Below are 25,296 nucleotides of genomic sequence, written 5' to 3'. Positions count from 1 at the left end.
AGGCTAATCTTTACAGATGGAAAAGAATGCTTGCTGTCTAAGGATTTTTTTTTCAACAAAGATAAGTAAGATTTGTTTTTCATAAAAAATTTAACTTTCAGTGTCTGGCTTAGTTCATTTCTATTTGCTACCTTTATGAGACCATGATTGCCATGCATGAAAAAAGAAAATATTACATAGACCCCAAACAACTAAATACCCAGTAAAGTAAATAATTCAACCCAAAAAACTACACAGAAGGTGGGTGCTACATATTTAGGCCCATCTGCCTGACAGTAACCACACAAGTTATTTTTCCTGCAATAAAATATTAGCTATATATTAAAGCTGTAAGCTTTGGTAGGCTGGGACCTCACAATGTCCCTTAGGGCAGTGGAAGTATTGCTAGGCAATAAAAACCTTTTTTTTTTTTTTAATCTTCAGCTTCAGGCCCACAAGTCGCTTGACCTAGCACTGAACAGTTTCAAAATTACTATAGAATAAAAAAAAAAAAATATGAGAAAAAAATAGATATTAAGGCATAGTACTGCTCAATGGATACTTGACATATCTGGTTGCCTGACCCTTTTCAAACATTTAATGCATTAACCTTAGACTACAGAAGCCATGTAGGCCGAACTAAAACAGTGTGGAGCATATGAGACTGGATTTCTAATATTCAGCCAAACAAGAAGATTTGAACAACACTATGTTATCTGTAACCAATATTGTGATATTACATTTAACTAAAAGGTTATATATACTTATTACCTTCTAGACATCCAACATGCCAAACACATATTACACGGATGAAAATATATAGCTTGGAGAGTCCATGCAGCCATATGGCCAATGCCTGTATTTACAACCCAAGACAGAATGTCGGAAGTAGCTAAAGCATTTTCTTCCACATTCTAAAGACATCTGGAAGTAGGACTGTGAGAATGTGGGTGAGTTGGTTTGAGCCATCTGTTTACTTAGAGCCAGGCCAAGGTTTGGCTTAAACCCACCAGGGTCAGCTTATCTACCTCTACACAATATGTAGAAAGAGTATCCATGTGCACTTAGTGTACTAAATGGTTATATCTTTTTTAACAGGTATATTCACAATGAGCCTCTCTAGCAGAGCTGGGCGCAATATTGAAAAAATGCTTTAACCACAGTTACAACAAAGAGCAAGTGTTTAATGTCTATGGAAGCAATTATAAGCAAAATTGTGGGTGTTATTAAAATAAGCAATCGGCCATAAACTATTGCAAGAAATATATAATTTCAACTTATGAGCAAGAAATAAAGTGTTATCTGAGCCTTCTGCCCAGGAAGTGCTTCTTCAGAACTCGAGCAGAGCTCATTTAAGGTTTGGCATCTTTATAGTATCTGCAATATTGTTTTCAATTTGCTTCAACAATGTTTTCTATAAGGTCAGGAACATCATCAACCTCCTTTTCTATTCCTGTGATTTTGGAAGCTTTACTATCCAACACTTGCCTGGAGAACTGTTTGGATAACTTTGCACAACCTTTTGAGACTATCAACCCCTTGTTAGCTTATGATCCCTAGGATCACGTATTTTATCTATTTAACTTCTACATGTTTAACTTCCTTTACTAGATCTTAAAATCACAAAAACTGGGTCTTTCTCCTTCTGTATCAGTATGCCTTAACCCCTTCGTGACAAAGGCTGATTTTACTTTTTGTACCCTTCGTGACAATGGCCTTTTTAACATTTCTGCGCTGCTTGTGTTTAGCTGTAATTTTCTTCTTTCCCGTTTACTGAACCCACACACATTAGATATTGTTTTTTTCAGGACAAGAAGGGCTTTCTTTGGATGACATTGTTTTGATTGTATCATATTATTTACTACTAAAAAAAGTATAAAATATGGTGAAAAATTTAGAAAAAAATGACTGTTTCTAACTTTTAGTTGAAAAATCTTTTACTCATCTATAAAAGGTAATGAAAAAACCTGCTAAATGGATTCTACTATTTGTCCTAGTTTAGAAATACCCAATGTTTTTATGTTTTTTTGCTTTTTTCTACCCATTATGGGGCAATAAGTACAGGTAGCGTTTTGCTATTTCAAAGCCATTTTTTCCAAATCTGGTAATTCTTCCCCCCATGTGCCATTTCGGGTATCTTTGAACCCGGCCAATGCAATTTACCCCATCAAATCATATATTTTTGAAAACTAGACAGCCCAGGGTATTCCAAATGCTAGTATTTTAACTATTTCCATGCACCATATCTACCACCAGTTTTTGTCAAACTTTGTGGTAGTCATTTTTTTGCATTTGTTTTGTCACACACATTTTACTTCAGGTATGAATTAAAAGGTTCTCGTTTATGTCACTATCACAAAACACCCCAATATGTGTTCAGCAACATCTCCTGAGTACAGCGATACCTCACATGAATGATTTTGCCTGGCTGTTTGGGGGCAAAAGGGCCACATTTGGGGCATGCGCATTTTTCAATGTTGAACTTTGGCATTTGGGGATCCACTGCCTATGCCCTATTTGGTACATCTTTGAGTCGCGCCATTTCAGTGTGCCCAATAAACCCATATATTTTTGAAAACTAGACACCCCAGGGTATTTCAAATGCTAGTATTTTAACTCTTTCCATGCACCATATCTACCACCAGTCTTTGTCAAACTTTGTGGTAGTCATTTTTTTGCATTTGGTTTTCCACACACATTTTACTTCAGGTATGAATTAAAAAGTTCTCGTATATGTCACTATCACAAAACACCCCAATATGTGTTCAGCAACATCTCCTGAGTACAGCGATACCTCACATGAATGATTTTGCCTGGCCGTTTGGGGGCAAAAGGGCCACATTTGGGGCATGCACATTTTTCAATGTTGAACTTTGGCATTTGGGGATCCACTGCCCATGCCCTATTTGGTACATCTTTGAGCCGGGCCATTTCAGTGTGCCCAACAAAACCATATATTTTTCAAAACTAGACACCACAGGGTATTTTAAATGCTGGTATTTTAACTCTTTGCATGCACACATTTTACCACCAGCATGTTTTCAAAGTTTGCAGTAGTATTTTTGTGTGTGTATTTTTCCCACACACACCTACTTTATGTATGAATTTACAGCTCCTGGTATATGCCGCTGTCACACGACACCCCATAATGTGTTCAGCAACATCTCCTGAGTGCAGTGATATCCCACATGCATGGGTGTGTCATTTTTGTGGGAACTAAAAGGCCACATTTGGTACGTGTGCATTTTTCTAATTGGAAATTAGGTGTGTGGCCATCCTTCCCCCGGTGTTAATTGGGACGTTGTTGAACCTGGCCAATTCAATTTACCCCATCAAATCATACCTTTTTTAAAAGTAGACACCCCACGGGCATTTAATATGCCAGTATTTTAACTCTTTCCATGCGAGAATTGTTTTAAGCTAATATGCTAATTTTAGGACTTGCTCACAAAAATATATTTTTTATATATATATATATTTTTTTTGTCTTTTTAAAAAAAAAATTTTAACATTTTTTTTCAACTTGGAGGTTCCCCTGATAGTGACATCAGTGGGAAATGATTTTTACATTTTACTAGTTTTTTACAATTTTTTTTCTAATTATTATTAATTTTATTTTATTTTTTAAATTTATTTTTACTAATCACACTGTGATTAGAAAGCTGGGTTCCATTGACTTGCATGGTGAATGCAGTACCTGTATTCAACCTGCAAGTGGAGCCAAAGTTCTCTAGATGGTCTGGACCATCTAGCGAACTTTTAAAATTTGTTGGTTCCTGTTACAGGGCAGCGGCCATCTTGCTTGATGGCGAAGATCATCAGCAGCTGCAGCTGTGACCGCTCTCCGGAGCGGTCACAGCCCATCGAAAGGTAAGTGTTTGGTGTCGCTGGATGCCTCCTGATCGAGGCATTCCAGCGACACCATTTAAGTTTAGGAGGCGATCGTCGATCGCCTCCTAAACGCTTTTAAAACGGGCGTCCGGATGTTGACGCCCGGACGCTTGTTAAAGCGGACGCCCGGATGTTGACGCCCCGTGGAGGGGCCAGAGATGGCCCCTTCGTTCCGATCGAGGCATTCAGCAACGTTTTTTGGGTGCAGAAAGCGAAAACAGATCGCTTTCTGCACCCGTTTAAAGACGTGCAGGTCCTGGCACTTCAATTGTCATAAAGCACATGCTTTTCCGTGTCGTGCCAGGACCGGCAATTGTCGTTAAGGGGTTAATGTATATGTATTATTGCCAATTTTATATATTGTATTTTAATTTTGTTAATTTTCACCGTGTCCGTATTGTAACAGTCCTACATAGTCTACTGATACTTTTCAATTTGACAGAGAGGAATAATTGGACCTTGGAGTTGATAACTGTACCATTGTTATAGGCTTATGATAAATATTAACTTTTTAATTTCTTCATGATTAATGTAATGGTTTATGATAAGATTAATGCAATATATAATTATCTATTAAGATTTAGTGTACTCACACTTTCATTTATAATATTGTAAGTATACTAGTAGATATCAGGCAGTCATAACGTACGATGGTCAATTGTCTACATTTGAGCTTTGTTTTTGTAAAACTTACATATTATGTGTCACGATCTTATAGGTAGGTTTTAAAAACAACTTTGAGTGACATGTTCAAGGTTTGCTGGTGTCCTTTTGTGGTAAACAACTTTGAGTGACATAGTCAAGGTCATCCCATGGGGTAATGCCAACTTTTGGCTAAGACAAAAGTATATAAGATAGCGAGATCGCGAGTTTGGGGGGGCGGATTACGGCGCTTACTGAGAGACTGTATCCCACGGGTATGTTGCAAATTATTATTTTTATTGGCAAGCATTATAATTATGAATTCTGCTTTATAGGTACACTTTTGGATTCATTAATTATTGTTTGTATTATATAACGTATTTGCTCGATTATAAGACGAGGTTTTTTCCAGAGCAAATGCTCTGAAAAATACCCCTGGTCTTATAATCGGGGTCGTCTTATAATCAGACCTCAACTAGGTCTGACTATGAGACTAAGATCCAGATCCCCCGCAGCGATGCGTCTCCTGTCTCCCCCCCCCCACACACACTTACCAGTACTTACGTGTAGAGCTCTACGGGATTCGCGTACAGAACTTCCGCTGCAGCCGGGAGGAGGTGCAGTTAAGCGGGGGTTGTCTGCGTCCATCGAGCAGACCTTCCCCGGCTGTCAGAGATCCGAGTTCTGTGCGATGGACTTAGACAACCCCCGCTGCTAACCGCACCTCCTCCCGACTGCAGCGGAAGTTGTCTACGCGAATCGCGTAAAGCTCTACACGCTGCCCGGATTACGCACCGGGGACTCAGAAGCTCCGGTAAGTTTGGAGGAGGGAGGGGGAAGGAGTGTTAAATGGGGGGCATAAGGCATTTCTGTAGGCAGAGTGCTCTGTCAAATGCCTTTTAACCCCCTTAATGCCACTCTGCCTCCAGAAATGCCTTATACCTCCCTATATGCAACCCCCGCTGCTAACGGCACCTCCTTCCGGCTGCAGCGGAAGTTGCCTAGGCGAATCGCGTAGACATCTACCCGCTGCCTGGACAACACACCAGGGAGTCAGAAGCACCATTAAGTTGGGGGCATAAGGCATTTCCAGAGTGGCATTTAGGGGTATAAGGCAATTCTGGAGGCAGAGTGGCACATAGGGGGTCAAAAGGCATATCACGGGCACAGTGGCATATAGGGGGTATATATTTCAAGCCAGGGGGCAGATGTGCATAACTGGAGGGGCAGGTTGAAAAAAAAAGGAAATAAAAACAAAATATTGTTCTCAATCATAGCTTTTATTAAAAAAAAAATTGTTCACATAGTTTACATGAATTAACATTTACTGGTAAAACGTTTTTCCTATAGGGTCGTCTTATATTCAGGCTTTTTCTTTTTTCATAAATTAATATTCAGATTTTGGGGGGTCGTCTTATAATCGAGCAAATACGGTATATACTCAATAAACAGAGTTTGGTTTACAATTCTCAAGTCCCTTTATTTTATTATACCCTCAATTATTCATTACGAATAGAGGGACCTTACCATTTATATAAAATTATTTCTTTGGTACCTGTATGATAAGCTCTGCTAACTCCTGAGAAATAAGACGTTAAAAATGGGAATAAAGGTATGGACCACAATATAATACCATCATCTTTAATCATATTCATCTTTTAGACTCTAGGAATGTTATATAGGAGCTCTAAAGTTTTTTTCTCATCTGCCTTTGCAGTTCTGTGTACAACCATCTTCTTTCTGTGGGCTGTATCACTGCACCGTATCCTAATTTTGCAAGCTTTTCATGTTTTTCTTGATTCAAAAACTTACCATAGAACTCAAAAGGGTTAGACGGGTGTGATGCAGTCTCACACAGTCCCATGTACTCTGCCTTAAACTATTTTAATGTAATAAAAAGACAGATTCAATAGAACTTTGAAAGTGAGCCTTATATGATAATGTTGTGCAAATAATATCAGTTTCAACTAAATATTGTGATATACTGTGATATATCTCTATTGTAATTCTGATGCATACTTTGGACAATCTTTATAACAGGGGTGTCCAAGTTTTTTCTGCAGTGGCCCACTTCATCAGAAATGTATGTGTGCGTGGGCCGCACTCATTTTAGCTGGCTGACGCACACTGGAGGCAGGCCCCGATTAAGACACCCAAACACACACACACCAGGACAGGCTCTGCCACACCGACCCCCAAACACATCAGGACAGGCTCTGCCACACTGACACCCAAACACACACACACCAGGACAGGCTCTGTCACATGGACACCAAAACACACACACTAGGACAGGCTCTGCCACACCGATACCCAGACACACACACACCAGGACAGGCTCTGCAGCACTGAAGCATAAAAAATTGATTTTCTACACTGCTTTGTCATTAACTGCCCCTTTTGTATTTTTGCCCCTTGTGTATTGATGCCCCAGACCGGCCCCCTTTAGTATTGATTAATGTGTCCCCCCAATGACGTTGTGTGTTGCCCCCATTTGTGCATTTATGCCCCCACACCCTTGTATATTGATTTAGGTGATGCCCCAGCCAATCCCCTCCCTTGTGTATTGATGCCCCCACCATTTTTGTATTGGCTAATGTGATGTCCAACCAGCCTCTTGTCCATTCACTTCACCTCTCGGTGACCTCCCTCATTAGCAACACTTTCCTCTTGCCATACAACCTAGGATAAGCAACGGACATTTAGTTCTGCTATCTTTAGTTAATAATGCACAGTTAAGTATGAAACGGTAGTGACATTACATAACCAGGCAGGACACTGTCACATTTTTAGACGCCTCTATGTCTTAACTGTAAGATACAGTTAAATATGTTCATATTTTGTTGTTCTGTTGGACAGTTTGTGCTCAAGCATAAAGCAAGGCATGGTGTGAATCTATATAAACCTTTTACACTTGCAGTATATTATTATAACCTAGCACTTCTCGGTACATAGCAGTCGGTAACTTAGTTTTACACTAGGTGTTTTTGTATTAGGCTCACTTGTTCTGTATGTGCCCTGCTGTACTGGCATCAGCAAAAATTTAAGAACTGTGGCCACCTAACTGTTGTCACTTTATGGTATCGGGCTGTCATTGGTTTGCAATACATTTTGTCAATTATTGTCCTTCTGTTTAAAGAAAGGTAGATATGTTACTGATATTTGGATAATAGCCTTCTGTCACATCTAAACTTATTTCAGTGCACTGTTCCTTCATGAATGATTGTGAAAAATTAAAAAAATAGATTCTGCACACATCTGACAAAACAAATAAACATTACTTAAATTTCAAAAAGATGCCAACGCATTGATTCAACACCTGCCAATTGAAAATGATAGAATAAAATTCTCTTAAAATGTATATTTATTCTGTTCACTGAGCAAAGGAAAAGAAATTGTATTCTTATGATAAAAGGCAATCCTAAACAAAAATCATATCTGTATAATTCATAAAAAGAGTCTTTCACCTCTTCAGGCTATGGAGTAAATCCAACAGAATTATGCAATAAGTAAACAAATATGTCGGAAAATAAGAAGCGTGTGATTTATCTAGAAGAAGATAAATCATTTAATTCACAAGAAAACAAAAATTGTGGATATGCAACAAGCAATGAAGTTTTATTTATATTTTATTATTAGTACTCATGATAATATAAATGTTCAAAGGTTTCTGTTTATGTTGGCATTTTCCTTGTATGTGGATAGTGTGTACCGTGCATCACAAACCAACTACCACCTAAACCCCACCAATTAACGACACGGAGACTGAAATTGGATAAAACAGGCCACAGCATATTTTTTTAACAATAACCACAAACACTGTGTTGGCCTAAACACCATAAACCAATAAACATAAATACACAATAAACCACACAATAAATACTATATACAAATATACATAACACATAATACATTCCAACATAGCCAACACAGGAACTGAATTAACCCCGTCCTTGCCGGCCGCTCACCACTGTACAATCCAGACCACAGGTACTCACCTCCCCCTCGTCCAAACAAAAATGACAGCTAACTTCCGCTGTCCCACAACTAATGCTAACCACCAGCCGACCATAAGCTTGGTGGGCACGTCCAATAAAATTGACAGATAACTTCCGCTGTCCCAGAACTAATGCTAACCACCAGCCGACCATAAGCTCGGTGGGCATGTCCAATAAAAAACACCAGAGGTTAGCGGAGGATTGAGCCGTCCTTCACACCAGCATCCACTTACCAAAACCAGACCGGCAAGGACACACAAACCCCGCTGTTTAACCCCTTAAATCAGCAGGGGCCCCCACCAACAAAAGCCATGGCCTGACTGATCGCCTCCTGCAGTGCCAATTTAAAAATATCTAAACCAATATTATTGAGACGAACGCCATTGCTCCTAAACAAATTAGCGGCGTCCCTCTCAAACACCCTGTGCCTAACTGGCACACCGTTAACACTAGCCCCAAACTTAGATACCCAACGATTCAACTTAACCCGCAACCGCTCCAGAATTTTCGCCTGACGCCAGAAATTCCGAGACACCACCTCGGACCACACCAGCCGAACCTCCAGGAATAACACTAGAATCCTAGACAAATCCCTAAGAATCATATCCCCTAAGGACCTAACTGGGACCACCCCTAGATCATTCCCCCGAGGTGAATCACTAGAACTGACGGGGAACCTAACAGCCTGGATAAGTTCGGGAAGGAGATGAACCCATCGCACCTCAACCCCCAGAGGGGAGAACCCCAACTGTGCCCCATTCGGGGGAACCTTCACCCGCTTCCTAGCCCAGAAGACGAATGAGTGTCCTATGAGCCGAACTTGAGGAAGAACCGTACCTACAAAACAGAAAACATTAAGCAGACATATCCAAATGAACGTAAGACCTAAAATGCCCCGATCGCCAACGCTCAATTGAGCAAATCCACCCAGGTAGCCTCCATGGCTACCCCAATCCGGAAGGAATGCCCCCCAAAATGCGACAATTAGGACCTGTCCTGATGTACCAGAAGCGGGCCCCCTACTAGTTTGAGGAGAATTTTTTTTTTTTTTTTTGCACAAAACCCAAAGTGTCCATAGGGGCACAAGATATCCTTCAATGAAATGTCTAGCACTAGGTCCCATTAAACTTTCTCTCTAGCCAGCAAACGAGTACCCCAATAGCAGTAGTTCACACCGTGCTTAGCTTAATGTTAATGAACAGATAAACTGAGACAATAAAATAACAATGATATTCAAACAAGTATTAGGGGGCTACCAAGGCTATAGGTGAAGGCCAAAGGAATATTTTACAAGACAGTTTTGGGCAGAATGCTAATAACCAACCAGTATAATGAAAATTTAATGATTAAACTTCTTTTTAATAACATTGGCTCTTATCTGTAGGTAAAATATCCAGCCGCACGGAATGCAAATCTTAGTATGTGCGGACCCCGATACAATTAGACAGGCATCACCTAGCTGTCCTAAATGGCGCACTGCACTACAGGTATTTCGCCTGAAAGAACTTCACTTTATAACTGATGCGGTTATTAAGTTGTGACTGTAGTTATGAGGGGGGTGAAAAAAGGCACATGCAATAAGTAACACCTCCCGCCTCAATGAATTCTCTGGTTAAGGTTGTGAAGTATGTATACTAAAAGATCTGTATTAAAAACCAGTAAATACGCTGGGGACATGAAGGTTTGATCTCAATGTGAGCTATAAATGGTCTTGGCAATTAGCACACGATTAAGAAATTTCCATGACATGGAAAAATGGATTTTATATATAAATGAACCCCTGTATGTGGAAAACCAAGGTGAGGTCATATTCAACTAATAATTACTTTTTTTGTGTGCAAATTTTGACTTTAGGTGACGTATGCAATTTTAGAGATAGATACAAGGTCAAGCCCAGAAAATGAAAAGGTATAAAGAAAATTGGTCAAGCATACAAATGCCAACCTGAGCCCCATCAAAGCAAGGCACAATAACATGGAAAATATGGTGTACCTATAGTTATTACTCATCTACATAGTGAGGTCCTCCTGACTTTAAGTACAGTCCCAGGCCCTCACCTATAGCCAAGTACATACACATCATGCGAAGAGAACAGGAATAAAAGGCAAACAAAGTACCAGCTAAACAATAGAATAATATTTGCAAGAGAAAACCGGTGAGCGATCGACTGGTTAGCATAGAAAAGCACCAGTTGTAAGTGGCAGCCGAGGACAAGCATTCTCTATCTCCCACAGGATTCCACTCCTTGGGGTGTAAACATCGGACCGTAGAACGAAACAGAGAGTGAAAGCAAGTCCAGTAGATACTTATGATTCCACCCCTTGGGGCGTAAACTCCCAGCTGATCATACATGGCCCAGGAGCAAAACCATAACAAGCTCCATAGCTTGTGACTTGAGTCAGCACCACCTCAGAGGGCTAACTCCCACACTATGGCCATTAACCTGGCAAAGATGTACCACCAGGGATAGTCCAAACCAAGGGATAGTGCCGTCCATTCGTGGCACTGGGCAAACCAGATCACATACTTCGACCAGGACTCAGCCCGTGGGTAGGCCTTCCACACAATACCACCAGGGACATGTAAAACAGAACCCTGGCCACATCCATTCGTGGCACTGGGCAAACCAGAGCACATACTTCCACCAGGACACAGCCCGTGGGTAGGCCTTCCACACAATACCACCAGGGACATGTAAAACAGAACCCTGGCCACCGTAATTGATGCCCGTGGGGAGCCCTTGCCATAGCTTGTTCGCCTTACCACAGAAGGCATTTTTTTTTTTGCTGTTAACTCAGCTTGAAATAGCTACTGGCGGATCTTCCATGCAAGTAGCGGCACGACCTGTATCCCAGGCACCCAGCCAAGAGGGAGTCCTGCAGGTAGCCACCACAGCTACTGCTATCCGGGTTGGACCTCCCTCAGACAGACAATCCCCATAAAATGAAAAATTAAATGAAGAGTTCTGAAAACCAAATAAATGGGGCCATCTGCTTAAATATAAATAATTTCATAAAGGAGTGCCAAGTTCTAACTCAATACTCCTGAAACCGCCCTGTTACAGGTGAGCACTAGCCACAAGGCTATTTAAAAAGGGGGGGGCATAACCAGTAGCTGACCTTAAATAGTGACAAATGAAAACATGTTTTGTTTTTTTTTAAACAGAAGAATAGAATACCACAATCTGCAATTTAAACCAAAGGGCAGTGATGTTTTACTTTGCAAAATTTATCAGGAGCTTCATGTGGAAAACATGATAAAACGTTTAAATAGAAAAACACAATCATCCTAAGGAAAGCCAAGAATAAAGCGGTGCCATGTACTCACTACTGCTTTTGGCACAGCACTGCAATCTTAACATGCAGTGAACAGATTGTAGAATGGAGGCAGAGGCACAATGTAAAAGTAAAGGGGAATTAACGTTGCAGTGCCGATGATCAGACTTTAGATGAATGATTACATAAAGGGCAAGGAAACTAATCTTCCCACCAGAACTTAAGACGTGAAAACATGACAAACTAATCACTTCACTGCAAAGTGGGAGTTAGACTGAAAGTCTCTTTTGACCAATACAAAATCCACCATTTGCACATCACTTGCCAATTTAATGGCAAGTGATCAGCCAAGTTATTAATCCATCACAATCTTGCTTTTTAAGAACGCATTAACCCATTCCCCATTGTATAGGAGTGAATGGACTAGCCCCACCCCTTGCTTTGGCACGTTAGGCCTAGCAATGCTTAGCAAAGCCCACATGAAGGTAGTGAGTTTTTACTTTGTAAGAGTTCCTGCCATTGAGCAAACAGCACAGCATTCCTGGAGATCTGCCACGAGGTACCAATCCCTTTCCTCAGATACTTAGTAAAGGCCTTGTACAAATAAGATGGATATTAGTGAAGGGCATCTTCCATCTAAATAGGTGCAGCAGGGGCATTACTAATACACCTATATGCATAGAAATAATATATAAGGACCCTGCAGCAGAGTAATCATCCCCCAGCCATTCACATAACATTAAATTGGTTTATCCTTAGACTTAAAATAAAACCTTGCAATGCCACACGGCTGTCATTATATAGGATTATTGCATCCATGCTGCAAGGGGACAAATAAAAAATTGCCACCTCAGAAACATACCCGGCCATTATAAAGTTATGTGCTGCCATTAAACAGCTAGGAATATGACAAAGTGCTGTATGGTTGATACAACTTGCTCTGGTCAGGACTCAATCATTCCTTGTGGAAGATAACTGAGCTGATGCTTTAGAGTTAAGCTGTAGCCAAGCCATTGCTTGCATAGTGGGAAGCAGGTAAGTCTGTTGGCCGTCTCTGGAAAAGTGACAGTGACCCAGAGGGCACCCTTTATCCCCTAGGGTCTCCCGCCCCTACATTTACATACCCCAATCAAAAACACACATGCCCTAAGCATGCACTCACCCACACACATATACATGCTCCCTGTCCATTTAGCTACGCTGATTCCCAGGGTCCTTATGTGTGCATCCACTCCTAATTTGCTGGCCGGCAGCAATCGTCTATTTACAAATAAAGAGTAATAAACTACTAGCACTGAAATCCATATTTTTGAATATTTGTGATGCTTTAGTTCCATACTTTGGCCAAAGCACATGAACTTGCCTACTTCATCAAGGTATCTCAGTAGAGGTGAGTTTTAACTGAAATACAGTGTTACTAAATTAAGACAAAATTATTTGGCTTTCACACTAAGCCTCTGTGATAACAAAGAAGAAATAATATATGATTATATGCTCATCCATTAATCCATTATTTCCTGCAGTGAAATACAGAAAACTTCACAATACTTAACATCATAGTGTTCCTTAGCTGATCATGGTATTGAAACATTGCATACCTTAAACACGGACTAAGGACTGTTGTTGTTCATCTGAGGTTGCATTTTTAGACCTACTATGGAACAGATGATGGGTATGGTATTTAAAACCATAGATTTCAAAGATAGTGTACATTCTTTTTTGCATGACTTTATATACTGTATATATATATATATATATATACTTAGCATACTTCGTACAAGGTGCTGGAAATATTCCTCAGAGATTTTGTTGCTGCAGATTTGTCGGCTGCACATCCATGATGCGAATCTCCTGTTCCACCACATCCCAAAGGTGCTCTATTGGATTGAGATCTGGTGACTATGGAGGCCACTGGAGTACAGTGAACTCACTGTCATGTTCAAGAAACCAGTTTGAGATAATGTGAGCTTTGTGACATGGGGCATTATCATCAGAAGATGGGTACACTGTGGTCATAAAGGCAACAATACTTAGGTAGGCTTTCGTGTTTAAAATGTCCCCAACACGATTACACCACCAGCCTGAACAGTTGATACAAGGCAGAATGGATCAATGCTTTCATGTTGTTTATGCCATAGTCCGACCATTCTCTGTAAACCCTAGAGATGGTTGTGCATGAAAATCCCAGTAGATCAGCAGTTTCTAAAATACTTAGACCAGCCTGTCTGTCACCAACAACCATGCCATGTTCAAAGTCACTTAAATCCCTTTTCTTCCATTCTTTTGCTCGGTTTGAACTTCAGCAAGCTGTCAGCAAGCTGCCATGTGATTGGCTGATTAGCTATTTGTGTTAACAGGCAATCGAACAGGTGTACCTAATAAAGTGACCAGTGAGTGTATATAGGATCTCTACCTTATCCATAGACCAGTAAAAGAAGTGATCGTACTTCTTGTTTATTGAATGTTTTACCTAATTATTGCTTCTTATTAAGTTGTTACTTACCTCAGAAATGGTGCTATATTAATGAACATATTAAGCAGATTATTCCTAATGGCCTATGGGCCTCCACCAGATGAGACATATTTAGACACCAGCCCAATATTGTATATCGTGGTCAAGCCCTTGAGGCCATGTGCCACACCACTTACACAAGCCTTTCTGAGTCACACTATTTGCCATCCAAATAGCCTTTCTGTTAATGATAACAGAATTTCACACTGTTATTACAATCCTGAAAACAAATAAGTATCTGGGTTAACCGACCCCTGGCCCCCAACTTCACAAGCAACATGTTACACAGTACCACCAGCTTGTCTTTGTCACTTTTGCCCCCAAACAGCATATGTGTGTGTGCTATCTGTTTTCCCAAACAGCTTGTCTGTGCTGTATTTGCCCCCAAACAGCTTGTCTGTGCCATCTAGTGCCCCAAAACAGCTTGCCAGTGCTCACAAAAAAAGATTGCTGCAGTGTTATAGATAAATATGCCATAATCCTATATTTAACTGATACCTGCTCATTTGAAGCGTTCCTTTAAATGTACCCGAAGACTGAGAATATTTTTATTTAGTTCTGTGCAATGGAAATTGACCATATAGCTTAGCTCCCTTTTGGAAGGACAATGTTTTTTGGGGGATTAAGTTCCACTGTCATGATGTCTCACTTTTCTGGGAGCTCAGAATGTTTTCTGGGTATGTATCACAGTGTTCTACAAGCATAAACATCATCATAAGATGACTTAAAGTCTTAGTAAAGCACTGCTCCCCAGCCATTTCCCTAATCATACCCACTAAAATCAAGAAATCTCTCTTTGGCTCTTTTACATATTGGGAATTAAGTACCACAATAATGTATGGCTTTGAGAAATGTACACAGCTTTTATAAATGTTTCAGCTGGGCTACAAAATTCTATTGAACACTTTCAAATAAAATAAATCTTTATGTATCAGTGACATTTTCTCATTACAATAAAATATTATGCTATTCTTAAAATAAATCATATCACCGGTTTACAGCTATGCTCAAAGATAGAGAAAAATCCATGCCAACATGTTCTATCATTATATGGTAACATACTGCACCTATAATTGTGATCGGTAATTAAATTCCAATGTTATCTCAAAGATTCAGTCACTTGCTTCCCACTTACTGTCCCATTAGGAAACAGATAAAAATATTTTCTGCATCCCACGTAAATGTTACTTAAGCTTCCTGTTATGAACAAATGTTGTTTTTAATTAATTGCTTTAAGCACAAATTCATCTTCATGTCACTTTTTTCATTAAATTAGTAAATTTTTAAGATTAATGATGATTCATCTTGGATCTGATTTTTTTAATTGTGTAAATGATACATCTACGAGCACTTCTAGAATACATATAATTTCTTCTTTTTAACTTTATTTCCTTACAAATACACAGTCAAAAAAAGCTTTTGAAAACTTGAAGGATATGTGTTTTAGACCCTTGGGCTCATTAACCATTAAAAAGTAATAATCAACAAGAAGATTGATTGTTGTACACAGATTCAGCGATTGGCCCAAACATTTTCCAATTATGCTAAACATATTAGATACTGTTCCAAAGTGTACCCTGTATAAATCCAATTAGGTTCTTATGGATCAGATGGGGCTCTAATTTGTTTCTGATGGTGTTAGTCATCCCCAGGATGGAGTTGGTGTTTATCCCTGCTCACTGGTGGGATAAAACTGCTACAGTTGCTGTATCTGAGGCACCTACCTCAACTACATACATCTTTTGGGGTCTGGTAAAGTGAGAATTGGAGCTGTAGCAAAGAGGTGTTTGAAGCATGTTGGGCTTGTACTGGCCACTTAAAAGTTTGTGTCTGTCTGGTTAGAGGAAATAGAGACAGGTTTATGAAGATAAAGTCTCTTATGAATTTCCTATAGAAATCAGCAAATCTCACAAATCTCTGAATATCTTTTTTTGCAGGCGTTGGTTATTCATGAGTGGCAGAAATTGTACGGGGTTTGTATGTAGACTTTGAGGTGTTAAGATGTAACAGTAGTCTTTAATGGGCTGCACACCAACAATCCTGCATTGTTTCCTCTCTGCAAACGCACACCCATGGATCTACCAAGGGATCAGCGGCTCAAATCCCACAGTGCCTCCACCAAGTACTGCCTTAGAAGGCACTTACTCATTAGCTAAAATCAATGTTCAAACAGTGCAAATAGATAGCACTGTACATAAGTAAATAACAGATTGATTTTAGCTTATAAATTAGTGCCATCTATGGCATCTAAAGTTAAACGTTGTGCCTTTCTCTCTCATTTATTATGCATGTATACTGGCACTTTATAACACATTAAAGTACTTTATATAACCTCTTACAGACAGGGTATTAGTGTTGCTATGGACATGATATAGCAATGCAGCAACAAATCAATAAAGGGGCCTTCTCCTGGTGTTAGATACCTACCTTAATGCCTATATATAGCCACACCTCTTTTTTATTGCTTAGTTATTAAGCTACCTTCAGAGTACCTGTTGTTCCTGAAGCTCCTGGGAATTATGTAGCAAGAGACCTTAATTTTGCTTTCATTCTGACTATGGCTTTTGTCTCATCTTTTTGTTTTACACTTTTTTGTTATTATAGTTAATACCGTATTTGCTCGATTATAAGACAAGTTTTTTTTCAGAGCAAATGATCTTAAAAATACCCCTCGTCTTATCATCGGGGTCATCTTCTAATCAGACCTCGAATAGAGGTCTGACTATGCGACTAAGATCCAGATCCCCCGCAACTAAGATCCTGGTAACTCCCCCCCCCCAAACTTACCGGTGCTTCTGACTCCCCGGTGTGTTGTCCGGGCTGCGGGTAGACATCTACGCGATTCGCGTAGGCAACTTCCGCTGCACCCGGAAGGTGGTGCGGTTAGCAGCAGGGGTTGTCTGTGTCCATCGCGCAGACCTTCCCCGACTGTCAGAGAGGAGAGTTCCCTGCACCGGTGTCAGAGGGTGTATGCGCGATGGACGCAGACAACCCCCGCTGCTAACGGCACCTCCTTCCGGCTGCAGCGGAAGTTGCCTATGCGAATCGTGTAGACATCTACCCGCTTCCCGGACAACACACCGGGGAGTCAGAAGTACCATTAAGTTGAGGGCATAAGGCATTTCCAGAGTGGCATATAGGGGTATAAGGCATTTCTGGAGGCAGGGTGGCACATAGGGGGTCAAAGGGCATATCATGGGGCACAGTGGCATTTAGAGGGTTAAAAGGCATATCATGGGGCCAAGTGGCATATAGGCGGTATAAGGTATTTCTGGGGCACAGTGGTAAGCCTGGGGGCAGATGTGCATAACTGGGGGGCAGGTTGGAAAATAATAGGAAATAAAAACAAAAAAAATATTTTTCTCAATCATAGCTTTTATTTTAAAAAAAATAGTTTACATAGTTTACATGAATTAACATTTACTGGTACAACTTTTTTCCTAGAGGGCCGTCTTATATTCAGGCTTTTTCTTTTTTTCCTAGATTAAAATTCAGATATTGGGGGGTCGTTTTATAATCGAGCAAATATGGTACTTAACAGTGTCCTTAAGGATGAACTAGCTCTTGTGGGTACACATACTGAATTCCTATTAACAAGGTTCTCTAATACAAATTGAAAATGATATTGTAACAACAGGATATTTGTATATATTATATATTTAAATCAACTGCCTTCAACAGGTCAAGTTTAGTAAATTGTAAATCCTCATTCCATATGTGCTCTCTATTCATCATATTGAGTATATAGATTTAGACCAAATATTTGGTTCTTTTCATTTTTTTATATCATAAAATCTGTTGTATTTAGATTTACAGTTAGGTTAACAATGAAGTCTCTGATTTATAATTTAACATCTCTGAGAGAAATTTGTGCAGTATTAACTAACAATGAAATAAGCAAAGAGTATTTCTGTATTCATCTGAAAAGAGGTTTGCAACGTTTTTGAGGACTCAAGAATTAAGGTTACTTACAATTCTCATTAGTACACTGCGTACATCTTAACAGTAAGATATAAGTGAAAGCAAGATAATTGGACTAAAATAGGATTTTTGATTCATCTAGACTTTTAATTTTAGTAACATGAAAGCTATCTAAAGAAACAAATAAACAAGCATGAGATTTTAAGGCACAACAATTAAACAAAGGCTTTAATCACACTTTGTGTCAGATGTTTAAGAATAAAACATTCACTTTGCCATGGCAATACAGCTCTGTACAATGAAACACGTCCCCAATTTCATATCTAATTTCAGCTTTTCACCCTGTTTAGAAATAAAAAGTTATTTGAGCCAATAGATGCATACAGTTAGTGTATATTAAATTAAAATGTAAAACTTGGTATACAGATTTAACCCCCAAGTGATCCCATACCATGTGTGAAATTATAGCCTATTTTACATGTATACTTTCAAGCTAGATTTGTCTAGGTGGACAAAGGTAGATCACACACACACACAGCACAAGCATAGATGACTCCAAAGTCACTCTAACTTTTTTTTTTGCCAAGTGTTAAATAGTAAAGGGTAATGCAATAGGAGACATTAAATATGCTTGGGATCACCATTTGGCTATCCTGAATATAAGACGAGACCAAGGGCAACTTTCAGTTTCAAATCTGTTATAACAGAAATAGATATGCTTATCTACCATCATATGCAATGTTTCTATGTTCAATTTGTTTCACTGCCTTCCACATTGGGATAAAACCACCTTTACATTTTTCAGCCCCGAAATAATGATTTTGGTTTGCAGGATGTTTTTGGAAAATCAGCATCCAATCATTAGTAGGGTTACCGTCACCATCATCCTCGATTTCTCTTCCTTCCCGTGTACTGGCTGTGGGGCAGTGTCACCTGACAAGAGACCCTACCTCGCCTGACTCATGATATGTGTGATACTCCCCAGATCACTCTATCCTGTCATCCCCAACCATTTCTCTGTCTGGCTCGATGGTCCTCCGTCCTCCCTTCATTCCTTACTTCTTTTTCCCTGACACTCCATCTCACTTTAATTGCATAAGCAAGAACACTCTGCTCCTCTCTGACCTGTCTTTCTCTGCTCATACCGGTCTCATGCCCTAAATCCGTTCTTGTCTCTGCCATGTCCTTGTACTATGCACACTATCCTCTGTAAGGTGCCCAAGGGAAGGGCGCCCGATAAATGTAGGTGGAGACCGACATGCAGGTAGAAGACTGGAGAACTGGAGCTGGGTTAGATACCCGAGAGAGTAACAGTACAATAAAGGAGAGCCGGGTCTGGTACACGAAGAGCAGCAGCACGATAAAGGATAGCCGGGTCTGGTACACTAAGAGCAGCAACACAATAAAGGATAGCCTGGTCTGGTACACGGAGAGCAGCAGCACGATTAGGGATAGCCGGGTCTGGTACACTGAGAGCAATAGGAAACATAGGAGGTAAGGCATGAAGGTCCAAACGGCATAATAACTGAGCCTTGAATGAATCTCAGTGCTCAGTTTTTAAATTGCCCGCTAGTAGACGCAACGCCTACATGCGTGACGTCACTCGGGCGTGTTCTTTGACGGGGAACGCACAAAGTTGTTTGAAGCGGCGCACGCATGCGTCTAGTAGACGGCATGCTGCGCGTGGAGGAGGAAGCGCCGAGCCCGGCGTGGGACCTGTGTGGTACTGTTTTCAGTATCTATTTTTTTATATTTTTGTGGAGACTGGACCCTGGTCTACAACAAATGGTTTGTTTGAACAAAGCCCTTAGTTATTTTCTATGAATTACCAATGGGCCATCCACTGTTATAAGTGTAATAAGTTAATAACCACAATTGCATATTATTTAAACAAATGAGTATATAATAAATGAAATGTATATAACGGACTAAAGTGTATATGATGGCTGGAGTGTCCCTTCAAGCAAATATGGTTTAAGTATAAAGTAAGTTTACCCTTGTCTTTCCTCTAGTTTACCATAAAATGTGTAGTCTACCATTAGCATTTTCCTTTTAATTTCATAATTTCTTGTGTCCCAGCAAGATGGATATGACTTTTCTAAGATATCGTGCTAACTTATTATTCATTTTATCAGTTTCTACACAGTCTGTTCTTTTCTGCAATATAAAATCAAACTAAGGCTTTGTGAGGATGACAGAGCTTGGTTCTGTTATGATGATTGATATATCAATGCAGAGAACTAACAGAGGCGCAGATAAATATGTCAATCACTGTTGTAGCTGCTTATTAATGGTAAAATGAAATGTCACACACACAAAGCTGATCCTGCTGCGGCTAGCATGGAATGGAAGCTCCCAATTAATTTAGTGAAAAGTAAAAGCTTTCATATTTGCAATAATTTTCTATGAACTTTTGGAAACATTTGCTAAGGCAAGTGAAGTTGCTTGATTTACTGCATCCTAATTAGAAGTTTCCCTATTCATTCCAGCTTGACAAAATATTTTCTGTGACAATCATTTATTGCTAGTTGTGATGAGATCATGATAGTCCATAATATTGACACAAGTAAGCTTGAGCTCTTCTCCACCATCAGGATTGTTTTCATGGCTCAAATGTGCCAAATACCTCAGGAAAGCTGTTTATACATCTTCCGTGTTTTTGGAAAAGAAGCACACAAAGATCTAAATTTAAATAGGTGGCAAATCATTAAATTGATTATTGCTATTAATAATATGAAATAATTAACCTGTCTTTGCTTGTGTATATAAGGAGTCAAAAAGTAAACAGCAGTTAACAATAGCAGTTATTGAGACAATATTAAAATATTTTTGTAATAAATTTAAAAAGGAAAAATTGTACACCTTGTGTGTTCATAATAGATTTCATATTGTAACTTTATATTTGTCCTTTGTAGAATATTTTTTCATTTTGCGATAAAATCTCTATTTTTACATATTATAGCTGTAATTCTGCCCTTTGATTTTTTTTAATGTAAAAAAATATAGTTATACATTCATTTACTTTAGGTTTTCATTCTTCAAATGTTCAGCATGGGCACTGTGTGACCCTTTAATATGAGGAATGAATTAATTAAAACCAGTAAGTCTTTCCTCAGTAGTTGGCAAATTAATGGAAAGCATGTTAAAGGATAGGATTGCTAAATATCTGGAAGTAAATGGTTTGCACGATCAAAAGCAGCATGGGCTTACTAAAGGAACATCCATTCAAACTAACTTCATCTATTTTTTGACTGGGTAACTAAGATGATATATCAGAGAGGAGTTGTTGAAATAGCCTATCTAGATTTCATCTTTGCAAATGATAAATAGGTCTGCAACAGGGTAGACCTTTCGGGTGGAGTAAGTCAAATGGTAAATCAGAAGACTCACAAATGTGGCAGCTTCAGTTTAATGTTGATAAATGTAAAATAATGTTTGGGTTGTAAAAATCCCAAGGCGGAATATAGCATCGGGGACACTGTTCTGTCAGTGACAGCGGAAAAGAGAGACTTGGGAGTAATTACTTCTGATGACTTAAAAGTAAGCAGACAATGCAATAGAGCTTCAGAAAAAGCAAGCAGGGTGCTGGATTGTAAATCTAGAGGCATTAGCAGCAGGAAGAGGGAGGTGGTTCTGCAACTTTACAGATCTCTGGTCAGCCCACACCTAAGTATTGTGTATAGTTCTGGAGACCTCATCTCCAGAATGATATTGATATATTGCAGATAGTTCACAGGAGAGCTACAAAAACGGTAAGTAGTTTGTAGGATAGAAATATGCATACCTTGGAGGAAAAAACAGTAAGGAGAAATGCAATAGAAACATTTAAAAACTTAAATAAATGTAACAATAGCTCATAGTCTAAAACTAGAGGATCAGAGGCTTGGAGGTAATGTAAAGAAGTTCTTCTTTTCTTTAACAGGAGGCCTGTAGAGTCTGAAATGTAACTCTTGGGTTTTTTGCAACTTCTCTGAGAATTGGGATGTTGGGATGGCCACTCCTGGCAAGATTGGCAACTGTCTTGAATGAGTTCCATTTTTGAACAATCTTTCTTACTGCAGAATGTTTAAATGTTTACTGTTTGAAAATAGCCTTATAATCAATTGATGGACAGCAACAATTACTTCTCTAAAATCATTGCTTATGTTATTCCTCCTTGACATTGTGTTAACAAACACCTGAACGCTCCAGACCAGTAAACTGCTGAAACTTTGGCTTTTATAGAGGCGGTCACACTTGCAGACTTACTTCTTATGGAAACAGTAATGATGTAGTTAGTTTTTCACACATGGCTTCTCCATTTTGGTTGTATTTACCTAATTTTTAGACCTATTAAGGAACACATAATTGTTATTAGGCTAGGTTTCCACTTGGGTTTTTTTGGCTAAAAACGCCCATAATAATGCCAATTCAGCCACACGGCGTTTTTTTAGTGAAAAAAACCTGCGGCCAGATGTTAGCTTGGCGTTTTTCTGTTTGGCGTTTTTTTAGTCCTCTTTGGAGTTTTTCTGCTTTTTTGGGCTCTGTGGCAGTTTTTCAAAATCGCAGCATGTTGACACTGGCGTTTTTTGCAAGGAAATCTTGGCGTTTTTCTCCAATAGAAGTCTATGGGAGAGAAAAAACGCCATGAAAAAGCCATGTGGGTTTTGCCTTGGCGTTTTTTATGGCGTTTTTTTCCACAGTTACAATGCAGAGGATGGACCCAGTATCTGTGTGTCCTACGAGAAATAGGCTAGAAACAAACAGTTTCACACAAAACAAAGTTCATATTGAATTTTACACCATTTGGAACAAACATGCCATTACAAACAAACATGCCCGACTGGATCCTGCGTCCAAAAAAGCAATAGCAAACAATTTGCACCATCATTTGGGGCCAATCTTCCTAGAGGAGCAGACATTCGTAATAAAGCATGCCTTACAAACCACAGAAAAGAGACAAAAGGGTCCGCCGAGGTGTGTTTAAGTAGAACTCTACCAAGGACATGACATCAGGAGGGGGCAGATACTTGCCATTTATCCTAATCCCTTTTAGCTGGGTGAAAATTCTAACGTGTAAAGGCTGGAAAAACTGCCTAAGGTCAAAAAAGCCATTTCCACAGAAAGGCTAAAACGCCAGAAAAAACTCCAAAACACCAAAACGCAGGTAAATGCAGTGGCCGTTTTCTTGGCGTTTTTCCTGGCGTTTTACATCAAGAAAATAACGCAGGACAAAAACCCAACCTAGCCTTATGCCCTGATAGAATTCAAAGAGGTGCACTTTTGTTAAGAAAAACTAAACCATTACGTTATAAAAAACAGCAAAATGACATTTAGAGATATTTATTTAACTTCTTTTTCTCTTTTTGAGTGTAAGATTAAACTGTGGCATCTGCAATTTTATCCTGGAGTGTGTAATTTTCTTATCATTTGGCTGTAGGCATTCAATATATCTAATGACCTTCTGTTTCAGAAAAGAAATGTCATTACACATTACTAGACCACAGATTAAAAGATATCTGACTGATTATAAGATGTTTCAATTTTGTGTTCTGTGCTCATTTAATCCTTGCTCTTTTTTCCCAGATAGCAATTAACAGGAGCTCTGGAACAGAGGCGTTATAGTACCTATACGATTGGAACAACCAATATTTCCTCATTTACTTTTATATCTATATAAAAGTAAAATAGATATAATTAATGTATTAATAACATTTAAAGAAATAGGTGAAAAAGTAAAAAAACAGGTTTCTTTTATGCATTTCTGTTTTGTCTATTATTCTATTTTTCCATCACCTTAAAGATAACTCCATTAATAAGCAAACAAAATAGAATGTCATGTTTAAATGATGCTCAATAGGTACCCAAAGGGGCCCAAAGTTTGCCAAGAAAATGTCCCCCACACCATTACACTACCACCACCAGCCTGAAACGTTGATACAAGGCAGGATAGATCCATGCTTTCATGTTGTTTATGCCAAAGTCTGACCCTGCCATCTGACTGTCACAGCTGGAATAGAGACTTATCAGACCAGGCAAGGTTCTTCCAGTCTTCCGTTGTCCAATTTTGGGGAGCCTCTGCGAATTGTAGCCTCAGTTTCCTGTTCTTAGCTGACAGGAGTGGCACCCGGTGTGCTCTTCTGCTGCTGTAGCCCACCTGCTTCAAGTTTCAATGTGTTGTGCAATCAGAGATGGTATTCTCCATACCTTGGTTGTAAGAAGTGGTTATTTGAGTTACTGTTGCCTTTTTGTCATCTCAAACCAGTCTGCCCATTCTCTTCATCAACAACACATTTTTGTCCACACAACTACCGCTCATTGAATATTTTCTCTTTTTCTGACCATTTTCTGTAAACCCTAAAGATGGTTGTGAATGAAAATGAAGTAGATCTGCAGTTTCTGAAATCCTCAGGCCATCCTGTCTGGCACCAATAACCATGCCACGTTCAAGGTCACTTAAATCCCCTTTCTTCCCCATTCTAATGCTCGGTTTGAACTTGCCAGATCATTATTTTTTAGCTTTAGATGTTCTTTTAGTTCATGTATAATGCCAATAGACTGGCATAAAGCAGATGTGCCAATCTTTAAAATGGGATACAATCTCAGCCGGGCAACTACAGGCCAGTAAGCTTGACATTATTATTTAAAAGGTTGACTAAAGGCATGTATTCAATAATACACCTTAAATCAAAATATACCGTATTTGCTCGATTATAAGACGAGGTTTTTTCCAGAGCAAATGTCTTATAATCGGGGTTGTCTTATAATCAGACCTCAAATAGGTCTGACTATGAGACGACTAAGATCCAGATCCCCCGCAGCTGCAGGGGACCTGGATCCTCCTGCCCCCCCGCCCCACTTACCGGTACTTCTGAGTCCCCGGTGTGTAGCTGGGGCAGCGTGTAGATGTCTACGCGATTCGCATAGACAACTAACGCTGCAGCAGGAAGGAGGCGTGGCTTGCAGCGGGGGTTGTCTGTGTCCATAGCGCAGACCTTCCCCGGCTGTCAGAGATCAGGGGGGGGGAGTGTTAAATGGGGGCATAAGGCATTTCTGGAGGCAGAGTGCTCTATGAAATGCCTTTTAACCCCCTTAATGC

The sequence above is a fragment of the Sceloporus occidentalis genome, unplaced genomic scaffold (assembly GCF_023333645.1).
Source record: "Sceloporus occidentalis isolate IW3139 unplaced genomic scaffold, rSceOcc1.0.p SCAF_93, whole genome shotgun sequence".
Taxonomy (NCBI): Eukaryota; Metazoa; Chordata; class Lepidosauria; order Squamata; family Phrynosomatidae; genus Sceloporus; species Sceloporus occidentalis.
The sequence above is the reverse complement of the archived record's forward strand: the minus strand, read 5'-3'. Positions refer to the sequence as shown.